Genomic DNA, 16520 nt, shown 5'->3' with positions numbered 1-16520 from the left:
AACAGAGGACCAGAGATAGAAAAATAGTATGAAAGACATAAGGCTGGTAAGAAAAGAGTAATGTAGGAGTGTAAGATTAATATAATAATGAAAAAAAGGAATAGCTGAAGGATAATTGACTTAAAGTGATAGAAAGGTAAAATAGTTGAGTACAAAATTTAGAAAAAATGTGATAAACTCATGAAAATAAGAAGAGTAATAAGAAGAATATATAAAGAAAAGAGGAAGGTATATAGGACAGTTCAATGATAAAAATTTTTTAAAAAGTAAAAAGAAAAAATGTGGGAGGAGATTCCACACAATTGTGAATTCCTAGATAAGAAATACTAGGGTTAAGAGCCAACAGATTAAAAAGCAGTGACTGTATCATTTGTATCCAGTCTGACCCCGGTGCTATCACTATGATTCTAGGAAAGACCACTATTACAAAGGCAAGTAGACAAAAAAAATTACAGAAAGAAAGTGGGAAATAAAAAATGCAATGAATCATAGCATTAAAAAAAAGGTGGAGTTAAAATGGCAAAAAAATATGAACATATAAAAATGCAAATGAAAAAAGGTAGAAATAAAAAGGGTGTATTCTTCAGTTTGGTTTTTTTTGAGGGGAGGGGAAGGGATCGGAGACTTGTGTCTCCACTAAATTCATCAGGATCCAAACACTTCAAAAAGTCTTTTTCTCTTGCGATTTGCCTTTGTGGTTTTTCTGATCAGTTTGTTTGATTGAGCAGAAAAAAAAAACTGGTTGAGCTGAGAGTGGCTTTGTTTACTAGGAGTGTGCCCCCCCCCCCAGGGGGAGGAACTTCCACTAGCCTTTGGGGCAGATTTCCAGCTAAGCTTCCTCTGGGAAAACCTTTGCCCTTCTGAATGATATCGCTGCCAGCACCACTTCTCAGGCTCCAGTTGGTTTGGCAGGGTCTTTGCCAGAAGTCAAGATGGTGCTGCTGTCAGCTGGTGGGGGGGGGGGGCGGGATTCTTTCTCAATGCCACCCCTTGAGCAGAAGTGGAAATTTCTCCAAGGAGTTGCTCACAAATTGCTGGATTTTCTGGTTCCGTGAAGCTGGCAGGTCCATGCCATGGCAGGGTGATGGCTTTTTGCTGCGCAGGCTCTGTGTGGCTCTGTCTGGAGCTGGCAGGTCTACGCTGCTGAGAAGCGCTATCTGCTCAGGTTCAGGAGGGAGGCTTTGTCTTCAAGGCTCTGAAAGGCTGGCACTGCTCCATGCTGTTTTCTTGCGCTGGTTTTCTGTCTTTCTGCTCTGACTGAGATGTCTGTGGTGCTAAAGCTTACTTAGATTCAATCTCTGGGTGTAAACTTTCCCCCGTGATATATAGAGATTCACACTGAACCGCTGCCATCTTCTGCTGATCTCCCCTCACCTTCTCTTAACCCCCTCCATCACCATTTACCTCATGCCTCTTCTATGCTGCATAACTGTGAGAAGAAATCGATTTCTCTCAAGAATTTGCTACTAGGAAAGAAAGCTGATTGCACAGATGCAAAAGAAAACTTTCTTGCATAGAGTTGAAGAAACACTCTGAAATTACATATGCTATTGTGTGCTAGATGACAGTGATTTCCTCTCTTTTGATTTCAAATCGAATGAGGTGGGATTTTATGTGCTAAGATGTATGAAATGTTACGACAGGCTTTCTTAAAGTAATGTAGTGTTAAAACTAGGAAGATATTATAAAGGCTTCAATGTCTGTAGGGGAATGAAATGGTTTTGCTTTGCTATACTTCCTTTTACTTTTTATAAATTACTGCAATCTATAATAGTTTTACTTCTCCCACTCCTCTTTTTAAAAAAGTACAACCTTTCCCTTGGCAGCATATGAAATTGGTATAATTCATTACAAATTTGTAGATACAGATTGTGCTACCTCAGTAACTCATTTACAGATGCATTGCTCTGATTTTTACTTAGAATGCAGAATTACATGAAAGTGAAGTGATTTTTTTTAATGATTCCCTATTTACCACTTCCTTGAAATGAATATCTGTAGCTTCAATTCACTAACATAAATGAGACAATTAACCTTTGTTATTTGGAATTGTTCTTTTTAAACAATGAACAGTTTCAAATGAATTTTTCTTTAGATAGAATATTAAATGTCTATGGCAAGCTTTGAACTTTGATTTCCTATGAAGAACACTTTTAGATCAGCAAATTGAAAGAAAGAAATGTAAATTTCTATTCACAATAAATCTCGCTTATTTTGTTGTGTAGCACATAACATTTTAGAGGAACATGGAATAATATATACTTTAACATTTACAGGGATTACATGGAAGGTGGTATTTGTTACTTAAAGATTGAATTTAATGATCAGAAAAAAATTTAGAGGTCAAGAATTACCCTAAACACAGCCAAAAAAACAGAATGGAAGAAAGACAGCCTCTTCAACAAGTGGTGCTGGCAGAACTGGTTAAGCACCTGCAGAAAACTAAAGTTGGATCCTTCTTTGTCACCCTGCACCAGGATTAACTCCAAATGGATCAAAGACCTCAAGGTAAAAGCAGATACACTGAAAACTTTACAGGAAGGAATACGAGTTATACTAGGTCTCCTTGGCACAGGTCGAAACTTTCTTAATAAGGATCCAGAAATACAACAAATCAAAGAAAGTCTGAATAAGTAGGAATGCATTAAAACTGCAGAGCTTCTGTATGGCAAAGGACATAGCTAGCAAATTAACTAGAAATCCTACAGAGTGGGAGAAGATCTTCACTAACTATACAACAGACAAAGGTCTCATGTCTAATATATATCAACAGTTCAAAAAATTGAATCACTCCAAAACTAAGCTCCAAAGAAACAACCATCCCATTAAAAGATGAGCCAATGATTTTAAGAGAATATTCTCTGAAGAAAAAATAAGAATGGCCTATAGACATGAAAAATGCTCAACATCTCTGGCCATAAAAGAAATGCAAATCAAAACAACTCTGAGATTCCACCTCAGTCCAGTTAGAATGGCCATGATCAAGAAATCCAGTAATAACAGATTCTGGCGGGGATGTGGCCAGGAGGGATCACTACTAAGCTGTTGTTGGGAGTTTAAAGCAATATGGCATTTTCTCAAAAGACTAAACATAGAGCTCCCCTATGACCCAGCAATTCTACTACTTGGCATTTACCCAAATGTCCAGAAACAAGGACATACTAAATCCACTAGCACAATGATGCTCATTGCAGCACTGTTTACCATAGCAAAGATATGGAACCAACCCAGATATCCCTCAGTTGATGAGTGGATCAATAAGATGTGGTATTTTTACACAATGGGATTCTATGCTGCCATCAAAAATAATGATACAAGACTTGAGTTGTTTTTTTTTTAAGATTACTGGAAAGTGAATGCAAATAAAATGATGAGTATTATGCAATGTGTGTTCTTGATGCATTAGTATTCACAGAGATGCCTGATTAACATTCGAAGTATCTGAAGGATAAATAATTGGATGAACCTGATTCTCACCCAAAGTATTCATCGCATTTAAATTATATATACAAATACATTTTGGATTGTGAACTACATTGAATTCATTTTACAATGTTTTAAATACCTAGCAATTTCCTGAAATATTAAAATCTAAAGCCAAATAGACCGATTGATTTTTGTAATCTTCATGAAAATTTTTTCCATATTTTTTATTTTAATTAATAGAAAGGTTACATTATATTCATTCATGAAAATTTATAGTCAGGTTTCAATGAATTCCCTCCAGTTAAGTTCTTGGATGCTGTCCCTGTGATTTGTGCTGAAGGATAACAGCCTATTACTGGAGCCCCAGCTCCACTTCTGACTTCCTGATAGTTAACTGTAAATAAGGGTTTTATTGATTTTCCTTCTCAGTCTTCAAACCTTGGTCCTCAGATCTCAGTCTCCTATGTAGCTAGGAGCCACAGGCACCCAAATTTTTAACTTTAAATATTTAAACAAGTTCTTTTCCTTCCTGGAAACAAAGATGGCTCATTAAAGCATATATAGGTTTGAAAATAACCATATTATATTATAAAATTATTTTTAATATATATAACTTTTGTGAAAGGAAATTATATATTTCTCCAAATCATTTTTGTTGCTTCATTGGCTGTTGTTGCTAAATATAGAGCATTAAATCGTATGTGGATACAAAACTTAAAATAGGATGTTTAAACACACAGAAAAAATTTATATGTATATACACACATACATATATACATACCATATATATACACACATATACAAATGCATATATACATATATGCATACACACATATATTAAAAATTTGTAATTGGGGGCATGTTTGGGAGGATTTAAAGCAGAGAGTCAAACAGAGTATTAAAGGAAAGCAATACTAAAATGTGTTGCATCTGAGAATGAAGACATCAGAACACAATTCACTGAAAGCTTTTGAGTAAGGGGGATAGTGGTGATGGAGGAAATGAAACAAGTGTGAAGGCCTCCATCTGATTCAAATACTGTATAGTCAGATATGAGATACCATGGGGAAGCCCCATTGAACAATTATGTACAGTTAAATAATGAACAATAGGAATGTAAAACAGGGTCTGTTCTGTGCATGGGCACCAGTGGGAGAAGAAAGAATGAGGCAAGGGGTGAAACTAGTCAAAATGATCTCAGTGGAGTGCAAGAAGAAGGGAACTCTGAATGCAGCAAAAGCTTCTGCATAGAAGCACAGAACCAGGACTTATCTGAACAGTCTGCATGTAGGAAGCATTCTAGGCATGGACCATCAGGGATAGGAAACACATGTCGAAAGGTAGTGAGTACTTAGACAGGGCACTACCTGCTGTGGTGCTGATTTTTGCCAGGTAGGTATAACAAAATTAAAGAGGAGGTGAATATAATCAGAGACTTTGAAGGGTAGACAAAATAAAAAGCTGAGTGTGACAGGCTTTGGAAGACAGAGACTGAAGTAAGAACTTGATTGTCTTGGCTGCTAGGGAAGAAAGTGGAACGAGATAAAGAGAAAGGCTTGGCTAGAGGATTTGAAGTGCTCTTGCCTTGCCCTGTCATAGCACTTCGTTCTCTTTCTGTGAGTGGATCCGATAGTCCTCAAATGGAGCACTTGCATTCTTCAAGGTTTTGCTTAAAAATCTTTCCCCTTTTCTAGAAAAATTTTCTTTTACCTTCTAGAATCTCTGTTTTTTCCAAGCTTTCCTCAAGTCGACAAAGTACTATCTTCTCTACAAAACCTATTAAATAATATAGTCCTACATTGTGAATGTGATGTGAATTCAGTAAAAATTTGTATTGTGTCCTCTGAGCAGCTTAGCAACACAAGTTAGAATATTTTCAATGTGGGGCAGTAATAGCAAGCCATTGCTTCCGTGCGGCCACATAGCGACACAACACACCATATGTGACACCACGCTCCCTCGGCAGCAATGGTTCAGGTTAGGCACATTGAATTTTTATTATAGAGGAGTTTCACCTCCGGAGTGTCCATCAGAGTGTGGGTAAGGCTCAGGAGAAAGAGGAGCTGTGGAGATGTTATTTATTTCAAATGGAGTTTCCCCTCAGAGAAGAAGTTGCCCAGAAAGACAGTTTGTTCTTATGAACAAATGGAGCTACTTCAAAGAGTTTGAGGTTAAGATGAGAATGGGAAAAGAAGTTCCTAATCTATGTGTTACCATAGACCCACTGCTGCATGCAGAGCTGAACGTGAGGTTGGAGTCTGAAATTGTGAAGTCTTGCATGCAATTTTCTTTCCTGTCAGATCAACTTGTGAATACCTCGTGAGTTGTCTCGCTACTGCATTGATACAATTTTACCATGGTCTTCCTTCTAATGGAAAAACTCTGATATATTGATAAATGATGTCAGACCAGATAATCACATCTTCAGCTCATTCTCACGGATTTAAAAAAGTTAGATCTGACAGGATGCATCTCTCAGAAGGAAAATGATGATGACAAATTACCATGGATGGTAATTTTTTGAAGTAAATAATGGTTTTTTAATAAAAAATCATAAATTCTGAAATTCAAATTGTACAGGGCCAGAAAAGCTAAGTTGTGACTAAAGATGAATTTAAATTGAACCACAGATTGAGTTTAGAGCCTTTTTAAAGAAAATATTTACTTTACTGATCAGTACTCTGGCCATTATTATCTTCTGGCACTGAATAAATAGTAACATATATTGTGTGAAAATGATTTATGGGACGTGAATGCAAATGGACTTGATTTTTTGATATAAAGAAAAGTAGTCTGTTTCAAAACAATTAAATGGGATTTTATGTTGTTATGATTTATATGACTGTTGATTTGTGGGCTAAAAAGATGAGATACAAAATCATTCATTTAAAATAACTTTAATTTTTGTGCAGAGCCTAAAGTTTAAGACTATAAATTATCCTTGTGTTTACCGATCTCTCATTGTGTTTGTGCGTCATTTTCATAGAAACCAATTAAACATGGCATAGATAAGAAGAGGCACTTGTAAAGAACTGAATTTCCAGGATGATATTTACAAGAGAGGATTTTTTTTGTTTTCATTTGCACACAATTTTATAAGAAGTGAAGAGGCTGAAATCACTTAGCTATATTTTAAGAAATAACACTTTGCTGTTACCCATTTTATCTCAAAGTAATATCAGTATATGATAATTCTGTTTATGGCTAATATTAAATTTTATGCAATTGTAATTTACAAACAGATTACATTCTATACCACTGCTACCTGTACACATTAGTTATTTATGCATGGGGGTATTTTGTTAACTGAATTTTTGTATCTTGATTTCCTTTTTTTAGGTTAAGTAACAGAACTGATTACATAAATGTTGTAATCCAATATTTAGAGCAATCTATGGTAGATGTTCAGTCATTTTTTTATATTGGTTGGTTGTGAGAGATAAAAACAAAAATAGGAAAGTTTGTTTACTGATTTTCTCCTGCTGGAAGTCATTTTCTTCATTTATTTACTCATCAGCTCTACAGTGCTTTCCACATGCCTGACACTCCACTAGGAATTATAGATATATTAACATAAATACCCATTGAGTGTTATTGAGGAGTTTATACTAAGAAATGGAAGCAGATTTAATGAAAATTACAAAGCATCATGTGAGAATAAGAATGGAGATTGCTGCCAGGCCTGGGTTGACATTCAAAGCTAGGCAAGACAAGTCTGAGAGATTTCTTATCTCTAAATAACCGCAAAAACCCAGATATGGAAGTGTGGCCCAAGCTGTAGTGGGGTGGCCTTCCCTGAGTGAAAAGTCAACTCAGACTTTGAACCCTGAATGCAAACCCCAATTTTGGTTCACAGAAAAATAAAATAAAAACATGGAGATTAATATGAAACACTTGAAAGAGACATCCTAAGCCAGGCATCCAGCTCATGCCTGCAACCCTAACTACTCATACTGAGATCTGGAGAAGCCAGGTTTGAAGCAAGCAGGGTTGGAAAAGTCTGTGAGAATCCAAAATAATCAGCAAAAAATAAGAGTTGGAGGCATGACTTGAGTTGTAGCGCACTAGCCAAACAAGCAAACTGAGTGCATCTAATCCTCTGAGTTAAAGCTCCAGTGCCAGCAAAGTAACACTTATCTCCCTCAGCCTTGGTTCTGTTTTTCATGTAAATTATAAACTTAATAATAATAAAATCATTTTGCAATTCAAAGTTTGAATGTAAATCAACTCCTAATTATGACAAACATTGAATATTAAATATGAGTTTTAGTGTCTTCAGTGTTTCAAGAATATGAATTTAGTGCAGAGCTAATTTATGGCTTCACAGTAATAATTTCACATAGAATTTTTAATTTGAATTCACCCTCTTTATTCCCTGTTGGCAATGCTTTATTTATTTGCATGTGATTTTGCTTAACTCTGGTCTCTCCTGCTGTGCTGTAAGTGCCCTGATGTCAAGAACCATGTTAATCTTGTCTTCTATGGTGTGTCTCTGTCATGCCAAATTATGCATTTAAATATTTTGTGAATGCTATCTGAATATATAATTTGTGGAAAGTTGGGAAAAGATTTGTAGAATAAACTTTTCATAGACAGGGTTATTGCACCTCAACAATGCTTTCCATTTTAGTAATATTATCAGTAGGACTATATAATTTAACTCAGTAAATGTCACTTTGTCTCCCAGAATTCTTATTGTGTTTCAAATATCTCTTTCAAATTCTGAGTATCTCAAATCTAATTTTCCATTTTTCCTCAAACTCATTCTAACAATGATGTTATATATTTTCTCTGTTCCATATCACAAACTTCTCTGTAACTTAGCTTTTCTTTTTATTTAGACATTATGTCTAACTGGTCATAAAATTGCATTGTATTTCCTTGAGTTATATCTCTGGCATTTTCATTTTTTTTCATACCTGAGAATCCAGGACATCCTCAGTTTCTTTACTTCATTTTCTTGGTTTTCCAGACCTATGGATATTTTTACTACCAAATAAAACTATCAAAATACCACAATCAACCTGAGCCTGAGTTCTTGTTCCCTCCTCTTCACTCTTCAATGTAGCTCATTTTCAAGGTAAAGTAAAAACAAGAATTACCTAGTACATGCTCCAAATATATTTTGAAAGAGCCTACAGTTGCGTGCGTGCGTGCGTGCGTGCGTGCGTGTGTGTGTGTGTGTGTGTGTGTGTGTGTATGTGTGTTTTGAATCATGGTTCCTTCCTAAAATCTTGCATTGCTCTTTGGTGCCTACAGGTTAATGTGAGGATTTAATCTGGTGTTCAAATTTGCAGACTGGTTCAGTCATGAAATTTAAGAGTTCCACATTCCACAATGTACACATGTATATATGATTGCAACTCGTGAAATGCTATGAACAATTTCTCTTCACTCTGAAAAACTTAAGTAGAATGCAATAGAGCCTTATAGACAGATAATTAATAATCAATGAATGTTTATCAGTTTTGTTTGGCAGGAGACAGCTCATGGGTGTCAACTTGGGATGCTACTATAGATCACACTTCCATTTTTTAATGCTTAGGGCACAGGTTTCTAATCTATGTCAAGAATTCTTTATAGACTGAGAAATTTGTCCCTTTAGCCTCGGGGCAGCTAACAGTACCTGGAGTTGTGGAGTCAATTATTTTCTGTTCATTTTCCTGTGCTGCACATGCAGCAATTCATCCTTCAAGCTGTGAAAAGATTCGAGAAGCACTGTAGCCAGTGTTCCAGTGTGCCTAGTTTAAAATGTTTCAGTTGTTAATGTTTTCTTCTGATTTGCTTATTAAGGGACAGCAAATGAGCGTTGTTTTAATAGAAGCTCTTACCTACTGGAAAATATGTTAATTCTGTCTCCTTCTGGATGCCCAATGGAAGTGTAGTTTTGGTTGCTTGCCCTGTGGTTATGATAGCTATGTTGCTGTCACTTGATTAGCTTTCCTCATTTTTCATGCAAAGATTTTTTTGTGTGTGATTTCGTTCTTGCTTTGAGAATTTTGTAGAAATTATGTCTGTGACTTATAAATGAAACAGTATTTGAAGTTATTTTAGGTATTTAAATGAAAACAAATAATATTTGTGTATTTTGGCTGTTCTATCTGTATATAACTGAGATAAAAACATACTTCTTTCATATTTTTTCTTTTTTCATATATTTTTATTGTAATTAATAGAAGGATTACATGATATTCACCAGATAGAAGGTGCATTACTTTCCAAACACTGATACCCTTTCTCATGTTTTGGTCCCCATTTCCCCCCACCCCCACCCCTCATCTTTCCCCCTTCCCTATCCTATTTCAAATAAACAAATAAAAATATATACAATATATCAGATAACAAAGTAAGATACTGTAACAATATGAGATAACCAAGGGACAGCAAAAGAGATGAGAAATAACATAGTACATTAAGGACAATAATCACTAATTACATGGCTTTTGTTTCCATATCCTGGAGGTCCTTTCATTTAGCATCATACTATATGGCCTTACGTATCTAGGTTTTGTTCTATTGTAAATCTCTGCTAGTAGAGCCCAAGGTTTCTACTGATTATGACAAATGAGGGAAACCATTGAGCCTAATTTCCTTTGAGTCTGGCTTACTTCACTTAATAGGATTTTTTTTCTAAGACTTTCCATTTCCTTACAAATGGGGCAATGTCGTTCTTTCTGACAGCAGCATAGAATTTCATTGTGTACAAATACCACGTCTTGTTGATCCACTCATCAACTGAGGGACATCTGGGTTGGTTCCATATCTTTGCTATGGTAAATAGTGCTGCAATGAACATTGTTGTGCTGGTGGATTTAGTATGTCCTTGTTTCTGGATGATTGGGTAAATGCCAAGTAGTGGAATTGCTGAGTCATAGTGGAGCTCTATGTTTAGTATTTTGAGAAACTGCCATAATTTTCTTTTTCTTTTCTTTTTTTTTTTTTTTTTTTTGCTAGGTCTGGTGCTTGAACTCAGGGTCTGGGCATTATCCTTGAGGTTTTTCAAGGCAAGCCCTCTACCAATTGAGCCACAGCACCACTTCTGGCCTTTTCTGTGTATGTGTTACTGAAGAATGGAACACAGGGCTTTATGCATGTTAGACAGGTACTCAACCATTGGGTCACACTTCTGTCCTACTTCTTCCATGTTTAGGAAATGCTGTTTATATGAAATTGTTCTCTAAATTTGAGTCTATTTCTTTGCAGATTTCTAGTTTAACCCTAACACTATTTCTAATAGGGAGCAGCAGTATACAAAAATAAAGTTGCCAGAACACATACCTGGAAATTACCAATTAGCTCACATAAATAGACAGTTATATAAATGTAAAAAGTTTCTTGATTCTCTTTTGGGGAAATTCATGTTCTTCAATCTTGCTATAGTTTAAAAATGCATTTTAAACAAATGCAGCATAGAAATATGCACACATCTTTTGCAAGGAGTAAATAAGACAAAAACTAAGAGGCATTTTAATCTTTAACTAATTACATATGACAAAATATATATAATCTGATATTGTACCTAGTCAGGGTGCAATATATATAATTTGAAAAAGACTTAAAATTTTCACTGTTTCATTAAAAAATCCACAAGTGTTTCTTTTTTGAAAAAGCAAACTGGTAGTTATTAAAATGACATCAAAAGAAGCAATCATAAAAATCTTTTAATATGAATGAATTTCATCTACCATATAAATTACTCTGTCACAGGTCTAATTCTCTTAGAATGCTTTTGAAAGTTTCCTTGTCATCTTTGCAACTATACTTCACTGTAAAGTGTCCAGAGAACTGAGGCTATAGCTCAGGGAGTAATAGAGTGCTTGTCTAGCAAGTAAAAGGTACTGAACTTACTGTTAAATATTAGCAGTGTGGGGTTAAGAGTGGTTAACTGAGAAGTTAGAAATAAGACATCATTATTGTTGTAAAATAGTGTCCGCTTATGGCTTCATATAAACTAAATAGCCAAACACCAAGAGTAAATGGAAAGGGGAGGGAGGGTGTGAAGGGATGGACTATGTAAGCCCTTTTAGTGTCCCCAAAGTTGAATGTGGAAGAACCTTACATTTAAAAAGTTTATATAAATTAGATGAATTGTAATTTTCAGTATGATATATTCTGCACAGGACAAAAGATATACCTAAGCAACACACCATATTTGCACAAGGCCACCAAAATTCATGGGCATTTTAACAAATGAAAAAGCCTGATTCTATGGCAGACTGAGCCAAGATTTTAGTTTGGTATTCTATAAGCCCCAAATTGTAAACTATTCTTATTTTATAAAAGCTGTAGGGACATACAGTTGGTGTTTTGTTTTGTTTGTTTTTTTAAAGGAACTCTTGTGCTGCTGGTTGGCACATTACTTTCTTTTTTTTTTTTTGACTGTCACAGCAAGACTCATTTATTCCAGAATTTATTGGGCTAAATTAGGATGCAGGAGCCTATCAGCATAGAGGTGGGCATGGCAGGGGGAGGTAGGTGCTGTCCGAGAGGGTGGCTGGGCCAATACCAGACTTAAAGGTGGCCTACTTTCCAGGCAGGTTGGATTTCAAGACCAGGAAGTGTGACGTGCCCCACATCTCCTCCCTTTTGTTTTATTAAGCAGGTATTTGCCTTACTGGAGAAGTGTGCCTGTCTTACGTTGTCCCCCTCTGGGGATCTTACCCATTATATTATCTACTTTCTAATATGTGAAATTAACACAGGCATTTGTGAAAGGTTGTGCAAAACTACTGTATTTACAAAAATGGCACAAACGTGAATGTAAGTCACTGCACATACACACTTCATTCATATTGTCCACAATGAAAGGGTTGTAACCCCACAAACGAGGGTCAAGCTTCACCAACAGCTGCACTGAAGTCACACAAGTTATATTGCCCAAGGGAGAGTCTACTGTGAACGCTGAGACAGGTTGAAGGCCATTCAAGTTTAAGCACAACTATTCCAATCTTTTGGATCCCTATCAACTTGTGTTTGAGTTACGGGACTTTTCTTCCAAACTTGTGGTCTTAAACTTTCATTTTACAAAATCCAGAGGAAAATACACAAGAAATCATTGCAACAGAGGTCATTACACAGGAGTTAGTGTATGACGCGATAAATAAGATGAAGGAGAAAGAAAGCTAGAACATTAACATGGCACAACGAGTTTTGTTACTTGTTTGAACTAGTCCTACATTTGAAGTTAGGAAACATAAACAATTATTTTCAAGTAGATTACTTATGTTGCCCTAACATGTCCTTTTCATCAGGACACACTGTTAAGCTAATCAAAACCTCTACACAGGAATAGTCCCTTACAATAGCAGCACACACTACCCCGACCTGCAAAGCTGTCAGCCTCAAAAGACTCAGTGAATAAAAGGAAGCAGAAGTGGGTAAGTAACACATTAAGGAGAAAGAATGAGATTTAGAAGCTTCATGCAGTTCAGCTCTAATAATCAACCAGCCAGCTTGCGAGCGATGATGGTTCCCTCTGAGGAAGGTCCTGTGGAGGGGGAGTGAGGTCGCCAGTGACCTCTGTCTTGTCCAGGGCTGAGGTGAGCAGTTGACTGCTCTTCATCTTGGCTTCAGCCATGTTGTCATCTCCAGAATCTAAATATTTTTTTTCCCTTTCTGCAATTGTTTCCTTCAAAAATCATCAGAACCTCCAGGCTTTTGAGGATATCTTGCTTTTAATTTTGCTTCTTCAGCTTTCTCTGGCCTGGTCATTTTATCTTCCATTTCCTTCTGCTGCTTGGCTGAGGCCTCTGGGACTTCTGTGGATGTAGTGCAGACGTGGTGCTCCTCCAGTCTAACCCTATTCCTCCACAAGTAGTGCTTAACAAGAATTTCTTCACCCAGCTAAATCTTAGCACAAAATCAAGTAATGAGGCAGTTTGAACACAGTATGATTTTAGTTAGCCATGGGGATCTGACATATATGAGCATAATAGGGGAACTTTTTGTCTTTTTTTTTGCATTCCTGTCTATGCAGGTAACCTTAGTCTAGGTGGATTTGCTATTTGTCATATGAGTTCAGTATGACATAAATTCTTCCTGAAAACAAGCGGTGGGCTGGGAGTTTGGCCTAGTGGTAGAGTGCTTGACTAGCATGCACAAAGACCCAGGATCGATTCCTCAGTACCACATACATAGAAAAAAGTTAGAAGTGGTGCTGTGGCTCAACTGGTAGAGCTCTAGCTTTGAGCGTGCTCAGGCCCTGAGTTCAAGGCACTGGACTGGCAATAAACAAATAAACAAACAAACTGTGGTTGCTATGAAACCAATGTAAAACTATTCTGGTTTGTTTTTCTAAAGTTCTGGTTAATAAACCAGATAGTTTCTTAATAGGAGGGAAATGAACATTTATACCTGAATCTCTTGATGTTCTAGGATTTAGTCTTAAGCAAGTCAACACCTAATGCAGGTTTAGGTTTACTCTAGATATCTTGGTTCACTAAAGTTACATATTTTTTTCTTTACAAAACGCTTAATGTCCACTTGTGTGTTAAATATCAGAGAAAGAAAATTTAATGTCACAAATACTGTATGCAATTCACAGAAATGCTTTTATAGATACATTATAAATACTATAGATACATTATGTCTACAAGAATAATATTTAAAATATATGTCAACATTTTGAGTGATGTTTATCTATTTTTGAATTTCTAAAGTATAGAGCTCATACTTTTCTGACTAATAGTTTCTGGAGTACCTCAGGTACTCTAAATCTTTTAATGTTACCATTAAATTGCTGACAGCCATGCTACTGAGATGAAATTATATTTCATAAATGTTTAAAATAAAATTCAGTCACAAAGAACCTTTGGAAAAACAAAAGTATTTTTGGACACTAAGGTTTTCTGTCTGACAATATATAACAAAATATTTAACTTCAAATCATTTGAAGAGTAAATATTAAGACACAGTATATTCATAAACTGCTTTGTTTATGACAACTTCTTTGTATAAAACTTTGTACCACTGCTACATTTATATATGTGCACACTTATATACATATCCTATAAACATGCAAAAACTGAAAGACGTTTTACAAATGTGTGCAATTCTTCTGCTGTACTCCATTCAAGTTTTCTTTCAGGTAGGTGGTTGTGATCCAAAATACTGATTTCAAGTGTCATTGATATATATTTTGATTTTTTTAAAAAAAATTCGAACAGGCCAAACTGACCATTAATGTGTGAGGCAAGGCAGGAAGGAAGGCATGCTAGATACAAAATTCAATCGGTTTTAGCAAATGCTTGCCGTAGTTGACTGTTCAGTAGCTAATCCCATTTCTCACTGTCCGCTGACTTTATTCTGTATACAGCTCTTGTACTGGGGTTACATGTAGAGGGCAGTTATTCCCCTTCAATCTGATAGTTCCTTACCATGGTAGGCATTGAGTTATCACATGCCTTAAACTTGATCCATTGACTCTCTTTAAAGATTGAGTCAACCTTCAGCAGAAAAGTGTTGCTCTCATCAGTTATGTCAGGAGCATTCTGCCCAGGTTTTTCCAGGATCTTCTCTTTCCTTGTATATTCTGACTACATTCTGGCCAAGCAAGCCTATCACTTTAAACTTAGCCTTCCAATAACTATCCTATTTATCTCTATGCCACCTATTGCTTTTGCTCTATTCTTTTCTTTTTCCATATATTTTTATTGTAATTAATAGAAGGGTTACCTTACATTCGCCAGATGGAAGGTGCTTTACTTTACATACATTGATACCCTTTCTCATGTCTTGGTCTCCATTTCCCTTCCCCCACCCCCACCCTCATCTTGTTTTCCTCCCTTTCCTATCCAATTTCAAATAACCAAATACACATATATCCAATATATCAGATAACAAAGTAAAATACTGTAACAATATGACATAACCAGACTCAAAGGAACATAGGCTCAATGATTTCCCTCATTTGCCGTAATCAGTAGAAACCTTGGACTCTTCTAGCAGAGATTTGCAATAGAGTAAAACCTAGATACATAAGGCCATACACTATGATGTTAAATGAAAGGACCTCTAGGATATAGAAACAAAAGCTTTTGCTCTATTCTAACAAGATATATTTTATGTAAGTTAGGTTCTATTTTTGGCAATCAGAATATTGAGTTGACTCAATAGTATAAGGCAAACTGTTGATTGGGTTAGTAACATCTGACCACTACATTCTCTCATCACACATATTATGGAGAGGGAAGAATAAATAAAGGAGGAAGAAACAAAATAATTTGATGCAGATATGGAACTTGACAGATGGTACCAGAACATAGAACCATTTCAGAATGCATGCTTTGAATGGTAATCTAAATATAAGTGGCAAGTGGCTGGGCCATTATTTGAAATTGTGTGAACTGGTTAAAGGGTAACAAGCCAAGAATTAGTTATTTTATTTTTACAACCTTTCCCATGCTCAATAAGTTCATCTATCAATTAACTCAGCTATTTTTATTTTGTCTTGTTGGGTTGGACCAGGTTTTTATATGTAGATAAATTATATAGTTAGGTGAAATTCTTAGAAACTACCACTTTGATCTTCACCAATAATAAGTAGTAAATAATTGATTCTTTTAGGAAAATGACATTCAAGAATTTCAAAGTGTTTATTCCTTTTCCCACAATGATTGCTGAAAGCTCTTGCTCTTTCCCTCTAAGACTATGCATTTATGAATATGTAGCCAAGTGTACTATATATTCATGTGCATTTTTATATATTCATATGAATATGTGTATGACTATATATATCTTCACATGTAAGATTATGTAGTCATATACATAGACTATATGTGAATTTTATATAGTTTACATATAAGATTATATGTATAATTTGTATATAAAGTGTATTTATTTATTTGCAGTACTGTGTTTGAAATAAGGGCCTTACACTTGTTATTGCAGATCTCTACCACTTGTGCCGCATATAAGTTCTTGTCAAACTATTGTCCATTTCTACTTCCACATTAGGGGGCTATTTTTGTGGTTCTGAGAGTCAAATCTAGGATTTCACACATGCTAGGCACATGTTGTACCACTGAGCTTTATCTCTAGGTCTTGGGGATTTCATTAAAAGCACTTTTATCCAGGCACCAGTGGTTCATGCTTAT

At 35.8% G+C, this 16520-nt stretch overlaps 1 pseudogene; it reads right to left on the bottom strand.

Moving 5' to 3' along the window:
- Positions 1 to 12859: 12859 nt before the first annotated feature.
- On the bottom strand, positions 12860 to 13179 carry LOC150064177 (cAMP-regulated phosphoprotein 19 pseudogene; annotated as a pseudogene).
- Positions 13180 to 16520: the final 3341 nt, after the last annotated feature.

The sequence above is a fragment of the Megascapheus bottae genome, chromosome 4, assembly GCF_031878675.1.
Source record: "Megascapheus bottae isolate mThoBot1 chromosome 4, mThoBot2.hap1, whole genome shotgun sequence".
Taxonomy (NCBI): domain Eukaryota; kingdom Metazoa; phylum Chordata; class Mammalia; order Rodentia; family Geomyidae; genus Megascapheus; species Megascapheus bottae.
This window is presented reverse-complemented; position numbering and strand designations above follow the sequence as displayed.